This window comes from Trichosurus vulpecula, chromosome 2 (assembly GCF_011100635.1).
Source record: "Trichosurus vulpecula isolate mTriVul1 chromosome 2, mTriVul1.pri, whole genome shotgun sequence".
Lineage (NCBI taxonomy): Eukaryota > Metazoa > Chordata > Mammalia > Diprotodontia > Phalangeridae > Trichosurus > Trichosurus vulpecula.
Genome location: NC_050574.1, coordinates 380,750,362 through 380,774,966, shown reverse-complemented (window position 1 = coordinate 380,774,966; position 24,605 = coordinate 380,750,362). Strand labels below are relative to the sequence as shown.

At 38.9% G+C, this 24,605-nt stretch overlaps 1 protein-coding gene, 1 non-coding gene and 1 pseudogene across 2 annotated transcripts in view; 2 read left to right on the top strand and 1 right to left on the bottom strand.

The window, feature by feature from the left end:
- The window catches only part of LOC118840217, a 121,985-nt pseudogene extending 104,118 nt beyond the window's left edge, over nucleotides 1-17,867 (top strand).
- Nucleotides 1-24,605, top strand: part of DSCAM (DS cell adhesion molecule) — a 776,379-nt gene that overhangs the window by 184,143 nt on the left and 567,631 nt on the right. The window lies entirely within an intron of this gene.
- LOC118840630 lies at nucleotides 20,028-20,134 on the bottom strand. The gene has a single exon (XR_005009799.1). It is a non-coding gene; the product is annotated as a U6 spliceosomal RNA (small nuclear RNA).

Below are 24,605 nucleotides of genomic sequence, written 5' to 3'. Positions count from 1 at the left end.
AACTATCATGTATAACTGCGCATTGAATTAATTTATGCACTAGTCAAGTTGTGGAGAAGAATTATCATCAATGGAATGAGTCATCAGAAAGAAGAAACAGAACCAAAAAAAAACAAAACAAAACAACCCAAAAGCAAAAACAAAAGAGAGGCAAAAAAGGCGAGCATGTAGTGCACCTCAATCTGTATTCAAACTACACAGTTCTTTCTCTGGATGAAGATAGCATTCTCCTTCGTGAGTCCCCTGGAGTTGTCCTTGCACCTTAGGTTGCTGAGAAGAGCGCAGTATGTCAGGGTTGGTCCTCACGGAATCCATATATCTGTGGCTGTGCACAACATTCTCCTGGCTCTGCTCCGCTCACTGAGCATTATGTCGTGTAGGTTTTTCCAGGTTGTTACGAAGTCTGCATCATCCCCGTTTCTTATGGCACAATAGTATTCCATCACCTTCATATACCACAGCTTGTTCAGCCATTCCCCAATTGATGGGCATCCCTTTGATTTCCAATTCTTGGCTACCACAAAAAGAGCTGCTATAAATATCCTTGTACATATGGGTCCTTTTCCTGCTTGTGTGATGTCTTTGGGATACAACCCTAGAAGTGGTATTGCTGGGTCAAAGGGTATGAACATATCTATAGCCCTTTGGGCATAGTTCCAAACTGCTCTCCAAAATGGCTGGATCAGCTCACAACTCCACCAGCAATGCAACAATGTTCCAATTTCCCCACATCCTTTCCAGCATTTATCATTTTCCTGTTTTGTTATTTTAGCCAATCTGACAGGATAGATGTGGTATCTAAGAGTTGTTTTGATTTGCATTTCTCTAATCAGTAGTGATTTAGAGCATTTTTTCATATGCCTATAGATAGCTTTAATTTCTTCCTCTGAAAACTGCCTGTTCATATCCTTTGACCATTTCTCAATTGGGGAATGGCTTGTATTCCTATATATTTGGCTCACTTCCCTGTATATTTTAGAAATGAGGCCTTTATCAGAGATACTAGTTGCAAAGATTTTCTCCCAATTTTCTGCTTCCCTCCTAATTCTTGTTGCATTGGCTTTTTTTGTACAAAAACATTTCAATTTGACATAATCAAAATTATCCATTTTGCATTTTGTAATGCTCTCTATCTCTTGTTGGGTCATGAATTCTTTACTTTTCCATAAATCTGATAAGTAATCTATTCCTTGCTTTCCCAAATTACTTAGAGTATCAGCTTTTACTCCTAAATCATGAACCCATTTTGACTTTATTTTGGTATATGGTGTAAGATATTGGTCTATGCCCAGTTTTTGCCCTACCATTTTCCAATTTTCCCAACAGTTTTTGTGAAATAGTGAATTATTAGCCCAGAAGCTGGCCTCTTTGGGTTTATCAAAGAGTAGATTGCTAAACTTGTTGATTTCTCCTACTTGTGTACCTATCCTATTCCACTGATCCACACCCCTGTTTCTTAACCAGTACCGGGCAGTTTTGATGACTGCTGCTGTGTAGTACAGTTTAATATCTGGTGTGGCTAAGCCACCTTCTCTAGCATGTCTTTTCATTAATACCCTAGATACTCTAGACTTCTTGTTTATCCAAATGAATTTTGTTATTATTTTGTCCAGCTCAGTAAAATAATTTTTTGGTAGTTCGATTGGTATGGCACTGAATAGATAGATTAATTTAGGTAAAATTGTCATTTTTATTATATTAGCTTGGCCTAACCATGAGCAACTGATATTTTTCCATTTATTTAGATCTGATTTTATTCGCGTGAAAACTGTTTCATAGTTATGTTCATATAGGCCCTGGGTTTGTCTTGGCAAATAGACTCCCAAATATTTTCTAGTGCCTTCAGTAACTTTGTATGGAATTTCTCTTTCTATCTCTTGCTGTTGGGCTTTGTCAGTAATGTATAGGAATGCTGAGGATTTATGTGGGTTTATTTTATATCCTGCAACTTTGCTAAAGTTGTTTATTATTTCAAGTAGTTTTTTACTTGATTCTCTAGGATTCTCTAGATAAATCATCATATCATCTGCAAAAAGTGATAATTTAGTTTCTTCTTTTCCTATTCTAATTCCTTCAATTTCTTTTTCTTCTCTTATTGCTACAGCTAACGTTTCTAGTACCAAATTGAATAATAGGGGTGATAATGGACATCCTTGTTTCACCCCTGATCTTATTGGGAATGCATCTAGTTTATCCCCATTACAAATAATGCTTGTCGATGGTGTTAGGTAGATGCTATTTATAATTTTGAGGAAGGTTCCACTTATTCCTATGCTTTCTAGTGTTTTTAATAGGAATGGGTGTTGTACTTTGTCAAAGGCTTTTTCTGCATCTATTGAGATGATCATATGGTTTCTGCTAGTTTTGTTGTTGATATGGTCAATTATGCTAATAGTTTTCCTAATATTGAACCAGCCTTGCATTCCTGGAATAAATCCTACCTGGTCATAGTGTATTATTCTCGTGATGAGTTGCTGCAATCTTTTTGCTAATATTTTATTTAAAATTTTTGCATCAGTATTCATTAGAGAAATTGGTCTATAATTTTCTTTCTCTGTTTTGACTCTACCTGATTTGGGTATTAGTACCATATTTGTGTCATAAAAAGAATTTGGTAGGACTCCTTCTTCACCTATTTTCCCAAATAGTCTACAAAGTATTGGAATTAGTTGTTCTTTAAATGTTTGATAGAATTCACATGTAAAACCACCTGGCCCTGGAGATTTTTTCCTAGGGAGTTCATTGATGGCATGCTCAATTTCTTTTTCTTATATGGGGTTATTAAGAAATTTCACTTCCTTCTCTGTTAGCCTGGGGAGTTTATGTTTTTGTAGATATTCATCCATATCTCTAAGGTTATCAAATTTATGGGCATACACTTGGGCAAAATAATTCCTAATTATTGTTTTGATTTCCTCTTCATTAGAGGTGACCTCACCCTTTTCATTTTTGATACTGGTAATTTGATTTTCTTCTTTCTTTTTTTTAATCAAATTGGCCAAAAGTTTATCAATTTTATTGGTTTTTTCATAAAACCAGCTCTTTGTTTTATTTATTAATTCAATAGTTTTCTTGGTTTCAATTTTATTAATCTCTCCTTTGATTTTCAGTATTTCTAATTTGGTATTTAATTGGGGGTTTTCAATTTGCTCTTTTTCTAGCTTTTTCAGCTAGAATCATTCAGCTAGAATCAGCCCAGATCATTGATCTCCTTTTCCCCTATTTTATTCATGTAGGCATTTAGGGATATAAAACTTCCCCTAAGAACTGCTTTTGCTGCATCCCATAAGTTTTGGTATGTTATTTCATTATTGTCATTCTCTTGAATGAAGTTATTAATTGTTTCTCTAATTTGTTCTTTGGCCCACTCATTCTTTAGAATTAAATTATTTAGTTTCCAATTAGTTTTTAGCTTATTTTTCCATGGTACTTTATTAAAAATGATTCTTATTGCATCATGATCTGAAAAGGATGCATTGACTACTTCTGCTTTTCTGCACTGGATTGTGAGGTTTTTATGCCCTAGTACATGGTCAATTTTTGAGTATGTGCCATGTACTTTTGAGAAGAAAGTATATTCCCTTTTTATCCCCATTCAGTTTTCTCCAGAGGTCTATTATATGTGCCTTTTCTTTTTTTTAATTTTTTTTAAATTTCTTTATTTATTTTTAGTTTACCACACATGGTTCTACATAGTTTTGAGTTCCAGATTTTCTCCCCTCCCTCCCCAAGATGGCATGGAATCTCATATAACTGTCATGTATAACTTCGCATTGAATTAATTTATGCACTAGTCAAGTTGTGGAGAAGAATTTTGACCAATGGAATGAATCATGAGAAAGAAGAATCAGAACAAAAAAAAACAACCCAAAAACAAAAACAAGTATATTCCCTTTTTATCCCCATTCAGTTTTCTCCAGAGGTCTATCATATGTGCCTTTTCTAAGATTCTGTTTACCTCCTTAACTTTTTTCTTATTTATTTTGAGGTTAGATTTATCAAGTTCAGAAAGGGGGAGGTTGAGGTCTCTCAATATTATGGTTTTGCTGTCTATTTCTTCCTGTAACTCCCTTAACCTCTCCTCTAAGAATTTGTATGTCTTACCACTTGGTGCATAAATGTTAAGCAATGATATTGCTTCATTGTTGATGGCGCCTTTTAGCAGGATATAATGTCCTTCCTTATTTCTTTTAATTAAATCTATCTTTACTTTTGCTTTGTCTGAGATTAGGATTGCTACACCTGCTTTTTTTACTTTAGCTGAGGCACAATATATTTTACTCCAGCCTTTTACCTTTACCCTATGTGTATCCCCCTGTTTCAAATGTGTTTCTTGTAAACAGCATATTGTAAGATTATGGGTTTTAATCCATTCTGCTATCTGCTTCTGTTTTGTGAGAATGTTCATCCCCTGCACGTTCAGGGTTATGATTTCTATCTGTGTCTTTTTCTCCATCCTAATTCCCCCTGTTTATGCTTTTATTTCTCCCTTTCCCCTTCTCCTCGTTAACAAAGTTTTCCTTTTGACTGCCGCTTTCCTCAGTTAACCCTCCCTCTTTATTCCCCTCCCTTATCTTACTGTTACCCACTTGCTACTTCTCCTCTCCCTTCTGACCACCCCCCTCCCTTTTTCCCCCCTTACCCTCCCACTTCCCGTAGGACAAGTTAGATTTCTAAACTTATCAGAGTATGTTATTCCCTTCTTGAACTAGATCAGATGACAGTAAAGCTCAAATACTGCTCTTCTCCCTCCCTTCTTTCCCTCTACTATAATATGTTTTTGTGCCACTTCATTTGGTGTAATTTACCCTTTTCTACTATCTCCTTACCGCTTCCCTCATAGCCCTCCCTTTATATCTCTTACTTATATTTTATATCTTTACATTATATATATATATATATGTATGTATAAAAACATACATAAGATGATATACTCCCACATAAAGATGTAAACAACCTGCCCTTATTGGTTAATAAGGTTTGTGGAGTTTTTCCCCCTGGTTACCTTTTTATGTCTCCCTTGAGTTTTGTATTTGGAGATCAAATTTTCCATTGAGTTCTGGCCTTTTCATCAGGAAGGTCTGGAATTCCCTTATTTCATTGAATGTCCATCACCTTGCCTGGAAAATTATGCTTAGTTTTGCTGGGTAGTTGATCCTTGGTTGTAGTCCCAGCTCCTTTGCCCTTCGGAATATCATATTCCAATTTCTCCTGTCTTTTAATGTGGAAGCTGAGAGATCCTGCGTGATCCTGACTATAGTTCCACGATATTTGAATTGCTTCTTTTTGGCTGCTTGCAGTATTTTCTCCTTGAGTTTATAGCTCTGAAATTTGGCTATAATATTTCTTGGTGTTTTCAGTTTGGGATCTCTTTCAGGGGGTGATTGGTGAATTCTTTCAATGACTATTTTGCCCTCTGGTTCTAGGACCTCTGGGCAGTTGCCTTTGATAATTTCTTCGAAGATACTGTCAAGGCTCTTTTTTTCATCATGGATTTCCGGTAGACCAATAACTCTTAAATTGTCTCTCCTGGATCTGTTTTCCAGGCCAGTTGTTTTGCCAATCAGATATTTCACGTTTTTTTTTTTTCTATTTTTTCATTCTTTACGTTTTGTTTTATTACTTCTTGGTGCCTCACAGATTCATTAACTTCCACTTGCTCAAGTCTAAATTTTAATGGGTTAGTGTTTACATTTTGCTTTTGAGTCTCCTTTTACAATTGGTTGATTTTGCCTCTCAGGGTGTCCTTTTCTCTCTCTAGATTCTGAATCTCCGTAGCCATTTCGCCAATCTTATTCTTTAGGGACTTGATTTCATCAGGGGATTTTTTTCTCCATTTTTTCCATATTTTCTTTTAGCTCCCTAATTTGGTTTTTAAAATCCTCCTTGAGCTCTTCCAGCAGTGCTTTTTGGGCTGGAGACCAGTTCATATTACCTTTTGAGGTATCTGATGTATCTACAGTATCGTTACTTTCCTCTTGCATATTTGTATTTTGATCCTGCCTGTCTCCATAAAAAGAATCTATTGTCCTCGGTTTTTTTGTGTTCTTCTTCATGTTGGTTTGCCTTTTGCTGGCTTTACAACGAATTTCTATCTGTGGGCCTCAGGGCTTTCTGTCCTAGCTTTCTTATTCTGTGGGTTGTGAGTCTAGAATTATAACCTTCAGTTTCCTGAGGTGTGGGGGAGGGGTCTGGCTCCCTGGTGTCTCTCTCCCTGTGGGTGCTCTCCAGCACTTGCTTTTCAGCAATGGCCTCAGCTGTTTGTTGTTTGAGCTGGTGTCTGGCACTTCCCCTGGGGGAGCAAGGTTACGTCTCGGCTCCTGGCGTTGACCCCTGCCGACTCTGCCCCATGGGACTAATGAACTTCTGCTATTTGACCACTGAAGCCCCACTACTTTCTGCTCAGTTCCAGCATTATTTTTTTTTTCCCGAGGGATTCTCTGGGTGGGGAGGGGAGGGATTAGAGCTGTTTACCTGGCCATTAAGCATCCCAGAAGTTCAAGAATTTGCGTTTAATACGCCTGGGCTGCAAACTTCTGGAGACGGTATTTCACGGCTGGTGGCGTTGGGCTGCCTCTCGTCGCTTCCACAGACTGCCGTCCTGTGTTGGGAGTCCTGGGGATCTCCGCCGGTTTTGGGCGCCCAGCTTTCTCCCAGCCCGTCTCCCACGTGGATTTCCTGGCCAGCCGTTTCCGCCTTGGTCTGGAGCGGCTCCGCACCAAGCACTCTCCGAGCCTACAGGTTCGTACCTACGGCCTTTCAGACTCTCCCGGCTCGGAAATTTGCCCCACGCAGACTGCTCGCGGTTTATGACTCTCTCAAATCTGCTCAAATTCACTTTTTTATAGGAATCTGACAGGCCTTGTGAGAGAGCTCCGGTAAGATGCTGCCTTCATGCGGCCATCTTGGCTCTGCCCCCTTATATATTCATATTAAACATATTTTCACATTAGTCATGATGTAAAGAAGAATTAGAACTAATGGGAGGCACCACAAGAAAAAAGAAACAAAACAAAGCAAAAAAGAAAAGGAGAGCAAATTGTATGCTTCCATCTGCATTCAGACTCCAAAGTTCTTTCTCTGCGTTTGAATGGCATTTTCTATAATGAGTCTTTTGGAGTTGTCTTAGATCCTTGCTTTGCTAAGAAGAGCTAAGTCAAGGTCAGTCATAGTGCATTGTGGCTGTTCCTGTGTACAGTGTTCTCCTGGTTCTGCTCATTTCACTCAGCATCAGTTCATATAAGTCTTCATAGATTTTTTCTGAAGTCGGCATACTCATCATTTCTTATAGCACAATAGTATTCTATTACATTCATATACTACAACTTGTTCAGCCTTTCCCCAATTGATGGGCATCCCCTCAATTTCCAATTCTTGGCCACCAAAAAAAGAGCTGCTGTAAATATGTTTGTACATGTGGGTCTTTTTCTCATTTTTATGATCTCTTTGTGATACAGCCCTAGAAGTGTTGTTGCTGGGTCAAAATTTTATAGCCCTTTGGGGAAAGTTCCAAATTGCTCTCCAGAATGGTTGGATCCATTCACACCTCTACCAACAATGCATTAGTGTTCCAATTTTCCCATATCCTCTCCACCACTTATCATTTTCCTGTTTTGTCATGTTAGCCAATCTGATAAGTGTGATATGGTACCTACGAGTTGCTTTGATTTGAATTTATCTAATCAACAGTGATTTAGAGCATTTTTTCATATGACTATAGATATTTTTAATTTCTTCCTCTGAAAACTACCTTTTCATATCCTTTGACGATTTCTCAATTGGGGAATGATTTGTGTTGTTATAAATTTGACTCAGTTCTCAATACATTTTAGAAATGAGGCCTTTATTACAGACATAGTAGTGGTGTTGGTAGATCAAAGGGTATGCACAGTTTTATAGGCCTTTGGGCATAGGTCCAAATTGCTCTCCAGAATGGTTGGATCAGTTCACAACTCCACCAACAATGCATTAGTGTCTCAATTTTCCACATCTCCTCCAGCATTTATCATTTTCCTTTTATGTTATGTTAGCAAATCAGGCAGGTGTGAGGTGGTAATTCAGAATTGTTTTGATTTGTATTTCTTTAATAAATAATATTTTTAGAGAATTTTCTCATATGACTATAGATAGCTTTAGTTTCTTTATCTGAAAACTGCCTGTTCATATCCTTTGTCCATTTATTAATTGGGGAATGACTGGAGTTCTTATAAATTTGACTCAGTTCTCAATACATTTTAGAAATGAGGACTTTATTAGAGAAACTAGTAAAAATTCTTGCCCAACTTTCTGCTTCTCTTCTAATCTTGATTGCATTGGTTTTAATTGTGCAAAAACTTTTCAATTTAATGTCAGGATTACTACTCCTGCTTATTTTTACTTCTCCTGAAACACAATATATTCTGTTTTCACTCTGCCCTCTTGGCTCCAAACACAAAATATTCTGCTCCAGCCTTTCACCTTTACTCTTTGTGTATCCCTCCGTTTTAAACATGTTTCTTGAAAACAATGTATTGCAGTATTATGATTCTTAATCCACTCTCCTATTCACTTCCCTTTTATAGGAGAGTTCATTCCATTCACATTCCCAGTCACGATTACTATCTGTGTCTTTCTCTCCATCCTATTTTCTCCTCATTTATGCTTTTCCCTCTCCTTTCTCCCTTTCCCTCCTTACTAGAGTTTTGCTTTCAACCACCACCTTTCTCTGTCTGCCCTCCCTTCTGTCAGCCCCATCCCTTTGTTTTCCCTTTCCTCTCCTACTTCCTATAGGGCAGGAGATTTCTGTACCTAACTGATTATGTTATTCCATCTTTGAGCCAAACCTGATGAGAATAAGGTTCAAATCATGTTCATCTCCCTCTCTTCTTCCCCTCTACTGTAATACTTTTTTTTTTTAAATGCAAATTATTTATTTAACATATTTGGTTTTCAGCATTGATTTTCACAACATTTTGAATTACAAATTTTCTCCCCATTTCTACCCTCCCCCCAACTCCAAGATGGCTTATATTCTGGTTGCCCTGTTCCCCAGTCAGCCCTCCCCTCTATCACCCCCCCTCCCCTCTCATCCCCTTTTCCCTTCCTTTCTTGTAGGGCAAGATAAATTTCTACGCCCCATTGCCTGTGTATCTTATTTTTTAGTTGCATACAAAAACTTTTTTTGTTTTTGAACATCTGATTTTAAAACTTTGAGTTCCAAATTCTCTTCCCTCTTCCCTTCCCACCCACCCTCTCTAAGAAGTTGAGCAATTCAACCTAGGCCACACATGTATTATTATGTATAACCCTTCCACAATACTCATGTTGTGAAAGGCTAACTACATTTTGCTCCTTCCCAACCCATCCCGCTTTATTGAATTTTCTCCCTTGACCCTGTCCCCTTTCCAAAGTGTTTGTTTTGATTACCTCCACCCCCATCTGCCCTCCCCTCCATCATCTCCCCACCTTTTATTTTTTTTTTTATCTTCCTCCCTCTTCTTTCCTGTGGGGTAAGATACCCAACTGAGTATGTATGGTATTCCCCCTCAGGCCAAATCTGATGAGAGCAAGGTTCACTCATTCCCCCCTCACCTGCCCTCTCCCCTCCTCCCATAGAACTGCTTCCTCTTGCCACCTTTATGCGAGATAATCCACCCCATTCTATCTCTCCCTATCTCCCTTTCTCAGTATGTTACTCTCTCATCCCTTAATTTCATTTTATTTCTTTTAGATATCTTCCCTTCATCTTCAACTCACCCTGTGTCTGCTCTCTCTCTTATACATATATATATATATATATATATATACACATATACATATATAAACACACACATATATATATACACACATACATATACACATAGATATATACATACATACACATTCACTTATATATATACATTAACACATATATACATATATATATATATATGGATATTCCCTTCAACTACCCTAATACTGAGGTCTCATGAATCATACTCATCATCTTTCCATGTAGGAATGTAAACAAAACAGTTCAACTTTAGTAAGTCCCTTGCAATTTCCGTTTCTTGATTACCTTTTCATGCTTCTCTTGATTCTTATGTTTGAAAGTCAAATTTTCTATTCAGTTCTGGTCTTTTCACTGAGAAAGCTTGAAAGTCCTCTATTTTATTGAAACTCCATATTTTGCCTTGGAACATGATACTCAGTTTTGCTGGGTAGGTGATTCTAGGTTTTAATCCTAGCTCCATTGACCTCCGGAATATCGCATTCCAAGCCCTTCGATCTCTTAATGTAGAAGCTGCCAGATCTTGGGTTATTCTGATTGGGTTTCCACAATACTCAAATTGTTTCTTTCTGGCAGCTTGCAGTATTTTCTCCTTGATCTGGGAGCTCTGGAATTTGGCAACAATATTCCTAGGAGATTTCTTTTGGGATCTATTTGAGGAGGCGATCGATGGATTCTTTCAATTTCTATTTTGCCCTGTGGCTCTAGAATATCAGGGCAGTTCTCCTTGATAATTTCCTGAAAGATGGTATCTAGGCTCTTTTTTTGATCATGGCTTTCAGGTAGTCCAATAATTTTTAAATTATCTCTCCTGGATCTATTTTCCAGGTCAGTGGTTTTTCCAAGGAGATATTTCACATTGTCTTCCATTTTTTCATTCCTCTGGTTCTGTTTTATAATATCCTGATTTCTCATAAAGTCACTAGCTTCCACTTGCTCCAATCTAATTTTTAAAGTAGTATTTTCTTCAGTGGTCTTTTGGACCTCCTTTTCCATTTGGCTAATTCTGCCTTTCAAGGCATTCTTCTCCTCATTGGCTTTTTGGAGCTCTTTTGCCATTTGAGTTAGTCTGTTTTTGAAGGTGTTGTTTTCTTCAGTGTATTTTTCAGTATTTTTTTGGGTCTCCTTTAGCAAGTCATTGACTTGTTTTTCATGGTTTTCTCGCATCCTTCTCATTTCTCTTCCCAATTTTTCCTCTACTTCTCTAACTTGCTTTTCCAAATCCTTTTTGAGTTCTTCTATGGCCTGGGGCCAGTTCATGTTTTTCTTGGAGGCTTTGGTGGTAGGCTCTATGACTTTGTTGTCTTCTTTAGGCTGTATGTTTTGGTCTTCTTTGTCACCAAAGAAAGAATCCAAAGTCTGAGACTGAGTCTGGGCGCATTTTCGCTGCCTGGCCATATTCCCAACCCACTAACTTGACCCTTGAGTTTTTCAGTGGGGTATGACTGCTTGTAGACTTACGAGTTCTATGTTCTACGTTTGGGGGGGAGGTGCCAGCTCTGTCAGAGCCGCACTCCTCCTTCCCCAAGGACCCCCAGTCCAGACTGGGCTTAGATCTTCAGCAGGCTGTTGCACTCCTGCTTTGATCCGCCACTTAATTCCTCCCACCAGGTGGGCCTGGAGCCGGAAGTAACAACAGCTGTAGCTGCCCCACCTCCGCTGCCCCTGGGGCTGGAAGCCGAACCACAAACTCCTTCCACTCCCGCAGCTTTTCCCACTAACCTTCTCCACAGTCTTTGGTGTTTGTGGGTCGAGGGGGGACTGGTAACTGCCGCAGCTCACATATTCAGGGCGCTAGGGCCCCCTCCGCCCGGCTTCTGGTCTGGATCATCCACGCCGCTCAGGCTGGGCTCTGCTCCACTCCGTTCCCAGCTCCCAGCTCCCAGCTCCGTGTGGAATAGACCTCACCCAGAGACCATCCAGGCTGTCCTGGGCTGGAGCCCTGCTTCCCTCTGCTGTTCTGTGGGTTCTGCCGTTCTAGAATTGGTTCAGAGCCATTTTTTATAGGTTTTTGGAGGGACTCGGGTACGGAGCTCACTCTAGTCCGTGCTTACCAGCTGCCATCTTGGCTCCGCCCCTACTGTAATACTTTTTGTGCCTTTTCATGTGATGTAATTTACCCTTGTCTGTCTCTTCCTTTCCTGTTCTCCTGGTACAATCCCTTTTCATCATTTAGATTTTTTTAATCATCACATCAAAGTCAACTTATACCCCTACCCTCTGTCTAGGTATACCCCTTTTAAATGGCATAATGACAATACAGTTGAAGAGTTACAAGTGTCATCTTCCCTTGTAGAGATATAAACAGTTTGCCCTTATTAATAACATGTTGGTTTTTTCTGTTTACCTTTTTATGCCTCTCTTAAGTCTTATATTTTAAGATCAAATTTTTTGTTGAACTTTGATATTTTCATCAGGAGGGTTTGGGAGTCCCCTATTTCATTGAATATCCATCTCTTCTCCTGAAAGATTATGCTCAATTTTGTTGGGTAGTTGATCCTTGGTTGTAATCCAAGTTCCTTTGCCTTAGGAATATGGTATTCCATGCCCTCTGATCTTTTAATGTAGAAGCTGCAAGGTCCTGTGCAATCCTGACTGTGGTTCCATGATATTTAAATTGTTTCTTTCTATCTGCTTGCAGTATTTTCTCTTTCTCCTGGAAAATTTTCCAATTTGGCTACAATATTTCTTGGTGTTTTCAATTTGGAATCTATTTTGGGAGGTGATTGGTGGATTCTTTTGATGATGATTTTACCTTCTGCTTCTAGGAACCCAGGGTACTTTTCCTTAATGATTTCCTTAAAGATGCTGTCCAGGCTCTTTTTTCATCATGGTTTTCAGGTATACCAACGATTTTTAAATCATTTCTCCTGGATTTATTTTTCTAGGTTTTCTAGGTTAGTTGTTTTATCAATGAGGTATTTATATTTTTTCTATTTTTTTCATTCTTTTGTTTCTGTTTGACTGACTCTTGATTTTTCATAGCTTCGTTAGCTTCCACTTGGCCAATTCTAATTTTTAACAAATTATTTTCTTCTGTTAGATTTTGTGCCTCCTTTTCTATTTGGCCTATTTTCCTTTTTATGGAATTCTTCTCTTCAGTGAGTTTGTGTGTTTCCTTTTCCATTTAGCCAATTCCACTTTTTAAGAACTTGTTTTCTACAGTCAATTTTTCTCCTTCCTTTCCCAAGCTGTCAACTCTCTCTTACATACCTCTCATTTCTTTTCCCAATTTTTCTTCTACCTCTCTTATTTGACTTTTAAAATCCTTCTTGAGCTCTTCCAAGAAGACTTTTTGGGCTTGACACCAATTCATATTCCTCTTTGACATTTCAGATGTATCATATTGACAATGTTGTTATCTTCTGAATTTGCACCTTGATCTTCCCTGTCCCCATAATAAGAATCTATGATCATTGTCCATTTCTGCTTTTTACTCATGGGGTTTGCCTAAATCCTGGCGTTTAGAGTTGAGCTCTCCTATTCAAGTGAAGGGGGCACTGAACCAAGGTTCTAGTGGTAGGAGCCTGGAGTCTAGTCACTGACTTTGTGTGCTAGGGTCTCAGGTGCTGGCAGCTGGAGGCTGCAGGGGTCTGGCACCTTACCTGGTGCTGATCTGGGGTCAGCAACACTGGAGTCCTTGTGGTGAGGGTGGAGATCTGTCCCCTGGGGGATACTTGCTCACCTGGGCCTTGCACTGAAATGTTCAGCTCCAGCTCATTTGGGCCTTTCACTGAAATGTTTGATTGCTGGAGGATCTCTGGCAGCCTGGTACTGTGCCTCCTGGAGTTGTGCTTCCTGTAGTTGTGCTTTCCCTGGGAGATTTGGCTGCTGGGGAATGTGAGTGCATGTGGTGGTTTTCTAAGCTGATGTCTATCCATTCCCCTGCCTGTGGTGAGGCACTCAGGGGTCCTGGTATTGGTGCTGTTTCACCCCACTGGAGCTGAGGATCTCCCCCTACTTTGCTGAGGTGGGGCTTGCCACTGGCTTGCTGGGACACCTCTGTCTTGTACTACTCCCCCTCCCCCAGAGCAAGAGGGGCCATTCCCATTAATCCCCCAAGCTTCCTGGACTACAAGACTGCTGCACCTCGTCTTTCTGCTGGCTCAGTTGTTCCAGGATTTTTCCTGGGACAATATTTTCTGGGCTTTCAGAGGTCAATAAGGGAGGCTGAGAGCAACTTACTTATTATTCCACCATCTTGGTTCCCTGAAGCCAAACTCTATGCCTGTATTTTCTATGCCTTTTTTTTTTGGTATAAATGAGTGTTGAAATTTGTCAAAGACTTTTTCTGCAACTGTTAAGCTAATCATGTAGTTTTAGATGTTTTTGTTTTAAAAATAAATCATTATGTTCATTTTTTTTCTAATGTTGAGCATCCTGTATACAAATATAACTTGGTCCCAATGAATAATTTCTTTAATAGATAATTGTAGTCTATTTGACAAAATTTTATTTTCAGTTTTTGAATCGATGTTCATTTATTATATTGGCCTTTGGTCCTTTTATACTTTATCCTTCCTTAGCTTAGGTATTAAAAATAAATTTTTCTTATCCCAGGAGTCTGATAGAGTATTTTCTCTATTTTGAAGTATTTTTGTAATATTGGTACTATCTGTTTTTTAAAAAGTTTGATAGGCTGGGAATAATAGTGCATACCTATACCCCCAGGTACCAGGGAAGAGGAGACTGATAAATCTCTTAATCACAGGAGTTATGAGCTATAGTGAGCTATACCCATTGTGTGTCTCCTCTAAATTCCAAATTATGATGGTAAGATCCTGAAAGGGGCAGAGACAGGCACCAGGCTCCCTAAGGAGGAGAAAACTAGTCCAGGTCTGAGTGCATAAAAGTTTCTGTGGAGATCAGTAGTTGCGTCAGGTTTATGAATAGTCTTTCCATTTCAAGCCTGGGACAGATAGAGAAACCAAGTCTAAAAAAAGATAGAATTTTCTTGGGAATCTCTAAGGGTTTGTTTTTCTTTTTGATTTTTAAAGGCAGTTCTCTTTTATTTCCTGAAGTTGGATTTTTTCTCTATTTGGTCTTTAGTTAATTTGAATATTTTATATTTTCTCAAATTTTCCTTTATTTCTTTTTAGGCTCTCAGTTTTGATAGCACATAATTGTTTATAGTAGTTTATGTAGTTTATATATACATATTATATATATACACACATATAAGTGTGTATATGTGTATATATATATATATATATATATATATATAAATAGTTTGTAGGTATATTATATATAGCTTAGAGTAGGTTATGGTCATTTAAAAATTACTTTGCTTTTGTTGTGATTTTACCTTGCTAATTTACTGTATGATTCATTTGATTTTCTGCTCTCTTCTTTTTAACCAAGTTTTCAAAAGGTTTATCACATTTGTTAGTCCTTTCAAAGAAACAGCTTTTAGGTTTTTTTTTTTAAATAATTTCTACATTCTTTTTGGAGCCCAATTAAGTTCTTTGTTCTCTAATTTCAAATATCTCTCTTTAATGCTTATTTTGGGTTTATTTGTTGTCATTCTAATTTTAAATGCATATTCAGTTCATTAGCCCTCTTCTTTTCTATTTTGTTCATTTATATTTTGCAGGATATATTTCTCTCCTGAGAAATGCTTTAGTCTGCATCTCAGAAATTTTTGTATAATTGTTTCATCATTATCAGCATCGTTATCATTTTCTTTCACATAATTATAAGTTGTTTCTCTGATTTGTTGCTTAAAGCCTTCATTACTTAGGATTTCATTGTGGAGTCTCTATTTTGGCTTGGGTCTTTTGTTTCTGCTCTCCCTCAGCTGCTTAGATATCCATAAAGGCAAGCTTCCCCAACTCAATTAGCAGTGGGGCTTCAGGGCGAAGATGCAGAAAATTCCATCATGATAGACAGAGCCCCTTCAACAGAGCATTGAATAATGACTAGGTCCCATGAAAGCAATAGAGAAGCTTCCTATTGAGATAAATCACAAATTATACACATTCTTACAGAGCAAAGAGACGTCCAATCTGTGAATATTTTTAGGGGAGATCCTTAGACCCTTGAGGAAGACTCCATAGAGAACTGGGCTGCAGGTGCAGGAAAACTTAGGAAATAATCAAAGGTCCTACTTTTGAGAACTTGTAGGGTGTAACAAAATGAAATCTTAATGAATGAGTCCATAGACCTAGCTAAACAGCAGTATTGGTACAATTGAGTTTGGGAAAAAATGTGCAGTGAAGAAGGGAACTGATATTTCAATTCTTTACATGGATAGACAACTGTTTTTACAGACTAATAATGACAAGGTTGGTACCTAGAATGACCTAAGTAGCCACAGAACTCTAGGGCCGGCATGACCTAAAAGGATACACGAATATTATTAATGTTGTAAAATTAATATTAGACCTCCACAATTCCCTGTTACACTCAAGGGCCCCACCATCCTCCCACTTACCCAGGCTGACAACATGGGTTTATCCTTGACTCTGCATTCCCAATCTCCGTTTCCTCTTTGTGGCTAAATCTCATTGATTTTTACCCTTATAACCTTTCTTGCAAGTGTTCCCTCCCTGTTCTTGTCAGACACTGCCACCATCCCAGTGCAGGCTTTCATCATTTCAGGCCTGGAATGTTGCAATAGACTTTTGATTGGTCTCAAGTATCTTCCCATTACAGTTGCTATCCATTCAGCTGTCAAAATGATTTTTCTTAAGCACAGGTCTGATCATGTTACCCCCTATTAAACAAACTTCAGTAGCTTCCTATTTCCAGGATCAAATATAAAATCCTTTTTTTGTTGGTCCAAGCCCTTCACAATCTCATCACCTCCTACCATTCCAGTGTTCTTACACCTTAATCACAACCACATATTCTGAGATCTAGTGATACTGGCCTCCTTGCTCTTCTCATATGACATTTATGTTTCCTAATTCTGCATTTTCACTGACTGCCTTCCATTCCTGGAGGGTCCTCCCTCCTCATCTCTATCTCTTGTCTTCCATGCCTTCCTTCAAGTCCCCGCTGAAATCCCACCTTCTACATGAAGCTTTTCCAGATCCCCCTTAATTCTAGTATCTTTCCTCTGTTGATTATATCCAAGTTATCCTGTATATATCTTGTTTGTACATAGTGGTTTTTATATTTTCTTCTCCATTAGACTGTGAACTCCTTGAGAGTAGGGATTGTCACTTGCCTCCCTCTGTATCCACAGTGCTAAGCACAGTGACTTATGCATGGTAGGTACTTAATAACTGCTATTGAGCATCCTTGCCTGCAAAGCATCTTTAGAATATGAAAAAAAACAGAAGTGAATTCTAGATTTGTTTTTTATAAAAGTGCAAACTAAAGAGAGAACCCAGTAAAAGCAGAAAGGAAATTCATCAAAGATAAAGAAAGTAGTAGAACTGAAAAGTGTGTGGTGATTCAGACAAAGTATTTGTTGTTATTAATCAAAAGGGAATTGACCCATTTTCTTTAGATGCTCTTGCACAAAAAAAGGTATACTAGCCTTCCTCAGAGAAAAAAGAAGAAATAAGGAGAGGTTGACTCTTTCATGTGATGGGATGGCTATCAGTTCTCTAGATGACTTAAATTCTGACATACAGGACTTGTCTATGAATACACACTGGGAAAAGAGAAGTTCACTTTTATTGAGAAACGTGACAACCCTTGATCTGTCATGTTGAACAAAGGACCAAATAAGCACACGATTACACAGATAGATGACACAGTAAGAGACAGTCTTTGAGGTGTCAAGAACACTATTGAAGATGGCTGTGTGGATCCTAGTGCTGGTGCAGTGGAAGTAGCCATAGATGAAGCTTTCATTAAATGTAAGCCCAGTGTCAAGGGAAGGGCTCATCTTGGAGTCCAAGCTTTTGCTGTTGCATTGTTCATTATTCCCAAGGTTCTTGCTCAGAACTCTGGTTTTGACCTTCAGGAACACTAGTTAAGGTACAGGCAGAATCAGGACAACTTGTTGGTGTTCATTTAAAGACAGGTGAACCGGTTATTGTAGCTGAAGCTGGAATATTGGATAACTGTTGTGAAGCAGGTGCTTCACTTTTGCACTGTGATTGCCACCAATATTCTCCTGGTTGATGAGATCATGCAAGCTGGAATATCTTCTCTGAAAGGTTGAATTGAATCACAGGTTTCCATTGTAATCAGTTAAATCATGAAGGCCCTACAGAAAGAACCACAAAGTGTGTCTGGCAGTAGAGTTTTTCCTTATCCACCAAAGAAATTTCCAAAGAATAATTGTTTTTCTTACTATTGAAGTAAACCTGGTCTCTAAAATGGAAATTATTGGCCGCTATTCAAATGTAAGGTCCTAAAATTGATTACAGTATAGATTTTCTTTAATTGGACTGAGGTCTACAATTAAAGCTGTGATCCTTTTTACCCTCCAAAAAAATAATAACTGCTATTCAGGAAGCAGCTATGTGGCTCTGTGGAGAGCATTGGGCTTGCAGTCAAAAAAGGCCTGGGTTCAAACATGGCATGAGATCCTCACTAGCTGTGTCACCCTGGGCAAGTCATGTGACCTCTGTTTGCCTTAATCCACTGGAGAAGGAAATGGCAAACCACTACAATGTCTTGTCCAAGAAAATCCCATAGGGAATCACAAAGCATTGGACATAACCAAAAGACTGAACAACAAAATGCTATTGGTTGGCTCAGGGACTGAGGCAGCCTCCACTCCAGTGAAGTAGGAGGATAAACTGCCTGTGGCTATTCAGGAAGGAGAGACAAATGAGGATCACTGGTGTCCTTAACAATTATACCTTAAAGATTAATGTAGTAAATTGTAAGGGCAAGCAAAGTGGGACTTTTTGCTGTTTTTTCTTTTGGAGTGCTTCTCAGCACTAAGGCAATCAAGTGCCTTTGACTGAGTCTTGCCTTTGTTTGTAGGAAGGCCCAAACCCTTTTGCTAATTAGGTCACTAGAGGTATGAAGCCCTCCAGAAGGCCTTGAGAGGTGTGAAGCCCTCAGGCCCTGAAGAAGGGTATATATACACTGAGGGTAACACTTAAGCCAGAACTCTCAGAACTGTGGGAGGAGAGGTTTTGCTTTGGGGGCTCACTGACTGGAAGAGTGTTGGTGTGGAGACTCTGGGTAGCTGTTAAGGAGACCCCCAGCATTGAAAATCCAGATGTTCGTGCTTTTTTCTCTGGCAACTATGTATGTATTGCTATGGTCACACAGAAGCCTGTCTGTTGATTTGTATTGTTTTCTCTGTAATTTCTGTTTGTATTTTCTTTGAAGTTCAGGGTTCTGATTTTTTTTCCCCTGAACTAACAGACTGATATATGTATGTTTAATTAAAGTGAGATTATAAACCCCTTAAAGTTGCTTTCCTTAGAAAATCAGATCAAAGAACCTGTGCTAGCAGCCTTTCTGTGTGCTGGTGTTATTGGCCTTACACCTCCACAGCAGCTGCTAGCAACATTATTGCTGCATAAACTGACTTCTAAGCCTACTTCATTGTTCTTTGACATTCCAGTTTATCTTCTTAGCAGCCACAAGGAATCAGATTTAGAGAGACTGAAAACAATTTTTCCTTAACTAAGAAAAATATTATCCTAGCAAATGAGCTATATATAGGAAAATATGAAATAATCAACAGAAGGAAAAACTAGAATTAAGAGGGACTGGGAAATGCTTCCTGTAGAAGGTAGGATTTTATCTAGAACATGAAGGAAGTCAGGGAAGCCAGAAATGAGGAGGAAGATTGTTCCAGGCATGGAGCCAGTGAGTGAAAACGTTTGGAGTATGGAAATAGGAGTGTCTTATGTGAGGAGCAGCAAGGAGGTCATTGTCACTGGATCAAAGATTAGATATATGTTTAGGGAGTGTAAGGTATAGGAATATTGGGAAAAATCTAGTGGGAGAATCTAGTATAAAGGGCTTTGGATGACAGGATTTTATATTTAATCTGAGAGGTGATAGATAGGGAGCCATTGAGAGTTTGGGGAGTAGTGTAAGAAGTGATGATATAATCAGACTTGTGATTTTGAAAGATCATTCACAGCTCAGTTGAGGATGGACTGGAGTTAGGAGAGACTTAATCTCGAGGAGCTTACATTCTAATGAGGGAGACAAAATAGATTTCAACTGTTAAGTCAGATGGAACATTCCCAAAGGAAGGAAGGAAAGAAACACACTTAAGTGGCCACTATGTGCTAAGCATTTTAAGAATATTATCTCATTTGACTCTCATAACAACCCTGAGAGGTAGGAGCTATTATTATTTACATTTTACAGTTAAGAGAAAGATAGAGGTTTTTTTTGTTTGTTTTTAAATATGGAACGCTTCATGAATTTGCATGTCATCCTTGTGCAGGGGCCATGCTAGTCTTCTCTGTATCGTTCCAATTTTAGTATACGTGCTGCCAAAGCAAGCACCAGATAGAGGTTAATGACTTGCCCAAGGTCACAAAGCTCATAAATGTCAAAGAACTCAGGTCTTTCTGACATCGTATCCAGGGTTCTATACACTATACCACCTAGCTGCCTTAAGCATAGGAGCAAAATAGATGGTAGTTAGCCTTATTTTTAAAGTCATTACCACTGATAAAATTGTATCAGTTTCTGATGTCAAACCATTTGACAGTGCTAAGAACTTTAAGGACAAGAGTCTTTGCTGGATCTTTAGTAGCTGTTCCCATAGAACCTGCAGGAACAGTTGCCAGGCTACCTCTCAACAAAGGTTTCTTTTCAGGATTATGGCTGCAAGCACTGGGCTGGAAGCACTGATGTTCTGAAGGCTCTTATTCAGAGTCCTGGGCAGAATCAATCACAGTCTGAAGAGAAATGGTTGTCAAGGTAGTGGAGGTGTTCCAATTTGCTGTTTCAGCTAAGCTGGCTTGCCTACCCTGTGGCTAGCAATTGAATAACAGTTGTTGGTGATGGTTGGGCTCTTCACAGGAGTTACTTCCTTGGATGATGGCTGTGAGGGTTGGGATGGAAGCAGGACCAGAGTGTTTCATTTTACTTTGGGAGGTGTTCTCTCCCCTAGGGTTTTTAGGCTCATCTGCACTTGCTGGCAATTGGTCAGCCGTTGTTGCTGGTGATAATTAGGAAGGTGGGATCCTTTTCCACAATGATTTCTGCCATCAATGATGGCTGTGTAGACTGAGAAAGAAGTGGTTTGGAATGGCTTTTTGAAAATGGTAAAATGCAGCTGAATAAATATTCCTTATAGTCAGTCAGTGAGGGCTGTGCTTTGTGCAATTCCAACAGTGAGAGAATACAAACCAAAGCCTGTCCCTGAAATTTTCAGTTTGTCTAAGACCAGTGCTAAAGAAACTATCCTTATTTTACACTGTTTGATTTTGTGAATTTCTTATTTTAGAAGCCAACCAGAACCCTGCAAAGTGAATTTTTGATTCTTTGGTGTGAGCCTCTGGAGGAAGAACTTTTAAGGACAATACTTAATTGTCCTTAGGCTATGACTTGGAATATGGACAAATTGAATCCCAGTCACTTTGCGAGAACTGGCAGGAATACATCTTCAGTCTAAAAAGTTTCTGCTCAGGGGCAGCTAGGTAGCACAGAGAGTATAGCACCAGCCCTGGAGTCAGGAGGACCTGAGTTCAAATCTGGCCTCACACACTTACTAGCTGTGTGACCTTGGGCAAGTCACTTAACCCCAATTGCCCTGCCTTCCTCCCTCAAAAAAAAAGTTTCCGCTCTGACCCCTAAGCTGTGAAAAGTGAATTGTGAACAGTAAATATTTCTTTCTGGATCCTCTAGCGAGATACTCTGAAGAGTTGAGGCCCCAGGAATACTCCCCTACCGTCATTCCCCAAATGGATACTGCCTGCACATAGCAAATAAAGCACATTAGTTGCCAGGAGGAATCTCTGGCATTGTTTTGTTGTCTTATTTTGCTTTGTTTTGTTTTTGGTGTAGGTGGGCAATCCTGAACTGGGCATTCATAGTGTTGGTGGTTACCACATAAATCAGAGATTTTCAGGTATACCCATGTCACTCAGTAGAGGCAGATTGGCATCATGAAGAACTTTCAGCATGGGGAAAATGAGCTCTGTCAAGAAGGGAAATACAACCTCTAGCATGGTCACGCAGAATCCTCTGGGGTTTCTTGACCTCATCAGCTATGATGGACCAGTCAGGAATAGAGAAACTCTGAACTTTAGCTCTTGGTTCCAGGATGGGGGGGATGGAGTCAGCCCCAATAGTACTTCTTCCAAGTAAAGGAGACTAGTGGCAGCATAGACCCTTTGAAAGTCTCTGCATAGAGGATCAGAGTCAGTCCTGCCATGAGAGTAGACAGAGTCAGGCTCCAGCAGTGGCTCAGGAATAGTATTCAGGCATATGGTAGCAGTGGTGAAATTATGGCCAACATCCCAGCATGGGAGAAAAAAGCTCAGGATTTACTGGTGGCAATTGCCCTGCTTTAACTTTCTTTGGGAGGAAGGGTGGAGGTAGACTCAGACATAGGCTCCAGTTGCACTGCCCATGAGGCAGTAAGCATAAGCATGGCTTAGCAATGATGGCCAGGTGCAGCAGGCACCAGTAGTAACTAAGAAAGTGGCTAGATGGTATAGTAGATAGAGTACTGGCCTTGGAATCAGGGACCTGAGTTTAAAATTGACTACAGATACTTGGAAGTTTAGTGACTCTGAGCAAGTCATTAACCTCTGTCTGCCTCAGTTTTCTCAATTGTAAAAGGAGAATAATAATATCATTTACTAGGATTGTGTGAGGATCAAATGTGATATTTGAAAAATGTTTTGCCTAGTGCCTGATACATAATAGATGCTTAATAAATGTTTGTTTCCTTCCTTACTTCCTTCTTCCCTTCCTCCCTCCCTCCCTCCCTTCCTTCTTTCCTTCCAGTCAGGGGAAGCAGATGTGGCAGCCAGATGGCAAAAGAGTGGGCACTAGCACATGTGAACATCAACATACATTTTGAAGTCCTCTCGTATAAGGACAGGAGTTGGTGCAGAAAGGGAGATCTAAGCATTTCTCTTTCAGAAAGGAGGGAGAATTCTTATGGTCCTTTGGTTCTGGGAACTCATAAAACTTTTCCACTAAGGGACTGAGTATTTATGATTTGCTTTGGTTGAAGTAACCTCACAAATAAAATCACTGGTTCTTGAAGAACAGCAAAAGGAAGCAGAAGTAGATTTTTTTTTCTGGAACTCTCTTGCTTTTCCATAATCCAATAAAAGCTAGCAATTTGGTCTCTAGTTCGTCTGCCTCTTTGAAAACCAACCTGCACTTTTGGTAATCCTCAGTTCACATATTCCTGAAGCCTAACTTGCAGAATCTTAAGCATAACTTTGATGACATGTGAAATGAACGTGATTGGCAATTTGAATGTTCTTTGGCATTGCCCTTCTTTAGGATTGGTATGTAGACTGATCTTTTCTAATCCAGTGGCCACCGTTGAGTTTTCCAAATTTGTTGGCATATTGAATACAGCACTTTAACAGGATCATCTTTTAGGATTATAAATAGCTCAGTTGGAATTCCTATCACATGCACTAGCCTTACTGATAGCAATTCTTCTTAAGCCCCACTCAACTTCATTCTTCAGGATATTGGGCTCTGAATCAGTAACTATACCATCATGGTTATCAGTGATGTTAATATCTCTCTTGTATAATTCTTTTGTGTATTCTTAATACCTTAATATCTTCTACTTCTGCTAAATACATACCGTTTTTGTCTTTTATTATGCCCATTTTTGCATGAAGTTCCCCTTGTTAATTGTAATTTTCTTTCCCCTTCTATTGTTTTCTTCTATTTCTTTGCATTGTTCATTTAAAGAAAATCTCATCTTTCCTTGCTATTCCCTGGAACTCTGCATTCAGTTGATTGTATCTTTCCCTTTCTTATTTACTTTCCTTCTTTTCTCAGCTATTTGTAGAGCCTCATCAGACTGCTATTTTGCTTTCTTGTTTTTCTTTTACTTTGGGATGTTTTGAAGGTGCTTTTGCTTCTGCTACTTCTGCCTCCTGTACAATATTGTGAATCTCTGTCCATAGTTCTTCAGTCATATCTAATCTATATATATGATATAGCTATCATATCTAATCCCTTAAATCTATTCATCACTTCTACTTCATATTCATAAAGGATGTTATTTAGATCATACCTATACGGTCTGATGATTTTCCCTACTTTCTTCAATCTAAGCCTGAATTTTGCAATAAGAAGCTCATTATTTGAGCCACAGTCAGTTCAATGTCTTATTTTAATTGACTGTATAGAGCTCCACCTTTGGCTGCAAACTATATAATCAACTTGATTTTTATATTGACCATCTGTCAATGTTTATGTGTAGACTTTTGGGTTATTGAAAAAGAGTGTTTGCTGTGATCAGAGAGTTATCTTGACAAAACTCTACTAGTCATTGCCCTACTTCATTTTCTACTCCAAGGCCAAACTTGCATGTCATTCCAATTATCTTTTGATTTCCTACTTTAGCATTCTAATCCCTTATGATGAATGTGACATCAATTTTTGATGTTGTTTCTAGAAGATGTTACAGGCCTTTATGGAACTGAACAACTTTAGCCTCTTCGGAATAAGTTGTTGGAACATAGACTTGTATTACTGTCATATTGGATGGTTTGCATTGGATTCAAACAGTTATCATTCTGTGATTTTTGAGACTATACTCCAGCACTGCTTGTTTTCAGAAATAATTTCATGGTTGTTGCTCTTAATTGTTGTCAGATTTGTTAGAAGAGGTATTATACATGTATGACTTAGTGTTACCAGAGACAATCCCTTTCTGGCTCAGAAAAATTTTCTTCATGCAAAAATCCCTTGGGTTTCAGAGATGATTGAGTGATACATTATAGGGGGTTGCTAGGTAATTTCTATCAGGATTTGGATTGGG